At 44.1% G+C, this 3,731-nt stretch overlaps 1 pseudogene; it reads left to right on the forward strand.

The window, feature by feature from the left end:
* Positions 1-1,433: 1,433 nt before the first annotated feature.
* Positions 1,434-2,854, forward strand: LOC132434311 (small ribosomal subunit protein uS9m-like; annotated as a pseudogene).
* Positions 2,855-3,731: the final 877 nt, after the last annotated feature.

The raw sequence follows: 3,731 nt of genomic DNA on the forward strand, positions 1-3,731 counted from the left end.
ACAAATGAGCTTGGGTCACTCTTTCTGTGAATATCTCTATTCAGAAAAACCACCGAAAGCAATTTTATTTACTGAACATGTCACTATTGTTCCTAAGAATGTTTGATATTCTTTTCAGTTCATACTTTATTAGTTTTTACAAAAGATCAATTGATGACTGCAAAGAACATGAACTAATGAAACGTAACATTCAATTTTATGCACATTTTTCTTTTTGTCGAAAAGTGGTCTTATTTCTCTTGAATACTATATATCATTTAGTGTTTAACATTTGGTTTAACTGAATACAGATGATGTTTGGTAGTATTTTGAAACTGATTCCTAACCAGATGTTTTTTATGATCCAATCTTTTGTACTGAGAAAAGTTCAAAGCAGTATCTATAGCTGATAATACTATCATGTAGAATTCTGCTTTTCATTTAGTTCCTCAGTTTTGTCCCCATTATTCCAACCTTAAGCAATGAACTTTGAGATGAATTATTAGTAAAAGAAAGTATACATGCAATCAAAGTTGTACTGACAAATGATGTAAGTTTTTTTTATTGTTATGTGGTGAAATGAAATTCTAGGGTAAATACGTTTAAATAGTGTGTGCTATATTCCACAGCTGCTTAGGACATTGCTTTGTCAGGAAAGAGGTGGATACATAACAATTAGTGCTTCCCTGTACAACACCTATTATGCATGAATAATTGCTCCTTTGCTTGTCTTTCTGGGATATAATAAAGCACTCCTTAGTAAGGCTTGAATGACATCAAAAGTGAACGATTTTTGGATTCTGACTGAAAGACAAACGAGAATACTTAATACACAGAAGAGAGAAGACTAGGGGTAATTTAAAAATACGTTATTATGAAAACATTTCAACTGGTTTCATAGGTCTCATCTATGGATTAGAAGAAGGAATGGTACAAGGCCATGGCTTTTCCAAGGATTACATTTCCAAATGTGAGTACTTTGCAGTATACTTTGAAGCGTGAGTATTTTAGAGTTTATAATATAGGGAAGTAAATGATCCCTTTTTGTGCACTTATTTGTTATTGTCGTAATTTTAGCCTAGGTAGAATGGATTGTCCTCTGTGACTTATATATTAATATTAAATAGTCATGTTAATATTTATTAACTATTTATCTGTCCAACTTTTATTAGTGAAACAGAATTATAAGGAAAACATTTTAGTATTATTAATGAGGTCTAAGTTCGTTGAATATTTACCATCCCAATTTAGCTCCTCTGCAGTGGTGAGACAATACCTTGCCTACTTGGGCAGAAGTGAATTAAATATAGAGTCAAGGGGATCTGAAACAATATGAAAGATGTCACTGTGGAAAAATGGGAGCACAGGGAAGCGTAGGTATTGATAAGTTGTGGCCGTGTAATAATTAGATGAGACGGCTTTTCGTCCTACTGCCCGCGCCTCCCGCAGCCAACATGGCGGCTATCCGTGTGTACTGCGGCGCAGCCGCTTCATACCGGCTCTTTCTTGGGGGTAGGGTTAGCTTTGCCCGAGGTCAGGGCCTCTGGAAAGCCGCGGCTGCTAAGCTGCAGAGAAGTCCCGGATGCCAAATAGTAAGGCTTAAGACACACCACAGTTGTAACAACAAGGAAAAATGTTGCAGCCTTAAAACGTGAAACTTCCACAGTGGATTTTACTAAAAAGCAGATTGAAGAATTCAACATAGGAAAGAGACACTTAGCCAACATGATGGGAGAAGATCCAGAAACTTTTACCCAAGAGGATATTGATAGAGCGATTGCTTACCTTTTTCCCAGTGGTTTGGTTGAGAAGCGAGCCCGGCCAATAATGAAGCATCCTGAAGAGATTTTTCCAAGACAAGGACAATCCAGTGGGGAGAAGATGGCCGCCCATTTCATTTTCTCTTTTATACTGGCAGACAGTCATATTATTCATTAATGCATGGAGCATACGGAAAGCTACCAGATGTAGAAAACCGTCAAGACCAGCTGTGAGCCAAAGGTCTGTTTTCAGAAAAAACTAAAGTCAAAGACCCGACTGGCAGCAGATGGCTGATTAAGGAGAAACTGGAAGAAACGTTAGTGGAAAAACTGTAGATCAAGATTACGCACAGGGGGCTTCCCTGGAGGCGCAGTGGTTGAGAGTCCGCCTGCTGAATCAGGGGACGCGGGTTTGTGCCCCGGTCCGGGAGGATCCCACATGCCGCGGAGCGGCTGGGCCCGTGAGCCATGGCTGCTGGGCCTGCGCGTCCGGAGCCTGTGCTCTGCAACGGGAGAGGCCACAACGGTGAGAGGCCTGCATACCGCAAAAAAAAAAAAAAAAAAAAAAAAAAAAGATTACGCACAGTTCATTCGGCTGCTGGAAAGGTTATTGGCGTTGCCGTGTGACGCGGCTGAAGATTTGTCAGCAGGTTCCGCAGGAGTGTAACCAACCGAAAATACAGCTGATTGAGCCTTTGCAGTATGACGAGAAGGGTATGGCCTTCAGCACAGGCCAAGGTAACAGAAAGACTGCAAAGGCGGAAGTGGCTGTTTATCACCATGGAAGTGGGAGAATAGAAGTAAATGGGATCGACTACCTGCTCTACTTTCCGGTAACTCAGGACAGATAACAGCTGATAACTCCCTTTCCACTTCCTCATCCGGCTTGGAGAACACCACGTGACCTACACGGCGTCGGGGGGGCGGGGCAGGCGGGGGGCGCAGGCGCGGACCGTCCGCTTGCAGCCGGCTAGAGCCTTATGCAGCTTTGTCACCGAGGAGAAGGTCGAGTGGATACCCAAGCGGGACTGCTTACTGCTGATCCCCGTGTCAGAGAGCGGAAGAAGCCAGGCCAGGAGGGAGCCCCCGGGAAATTCACCTGGAAGAAGCGCTGAGTGTTCTGGGCGGGAAAGGAGAGGGACGCTGTGCACCTGGCATGTGGCAGACGCGCAGGAGAGAGTTGCTGGCCGGGATGAAGCAGCACCATCAGACGTTGGAGTTGTGAGATGATTTATTCTAAACTGCAATGTCGTAAAGGTTACCTTCTAAAAGTAATTATTTAAAACGGTTTAGCTTTGTTCTGCTGCTTTACTTTTAAAACTTTTTCAGATTAGAAGCATAACGCAGAATCTTGGCATATTCGACCTGAAAGGAGCATTTAGCAAAATCCAATCAGGAGACCGCCTTTTGCGGACGGAAAGGCCCAGCCCCACAGATCTGACCCACCAGAGCCACACTGCTAACTTAATGACAGGACAGACTTGGACTCACTCCCCCTAACTCTGTCGTTTTCCCAGATAGCAGTTGTTACAACATATTTTTCAAAACTGAGGGATGAGAGTGCTTGTTGAGAAGAAAGAAGTCTGTGGAGTGTCTTTGTCAGGAGCTCAGCCGAGTCTCTGTGGAAGACAACAGGCCAATCCCCTCCCCCAGCCCCTGGCAGCCACCATTCCACTCTCTGTTTCTGAGTTTGACACTTTTTTTTTTTTTTTTAAAGATTCTACGTTGGGCTTCCCTGGTGGCGCAGTGGTTGAGAGTCCGCCTGCCGATGCAGGGCACACGGGTTCGTGCCCCAGTCCGGGAGAATCCCACATGCCACGGAGGGGCTAGCCCCGTGAGCTATGGCCACTGAGCCTGCGCGTCCGGAGCCTGTGCTCCGCAACGGGAGAAGCCACAACAGTGAGGCCCACGTAACGCAAAAAAGAAAAAAGAAAATAGGAGAAAACATGTAACTAGGACAGAGGATATTATTAAAAATATAAAAGAGGGTAA

This window comes from Delphinus delphis, chromosome 11 (assembly GCF_949987515.2).
Source record: "Delphinus delphis chromosome 11, mDelDel1.2, whole genome shotgun sequence".
Classification (NCBI taxonomy): domain Eukaryota; kingdom Metazoa; phylum Chordata; class Mammalia; order Artiodactyla; family Delphinidae; genus Delphinus; species Delphinus delphis.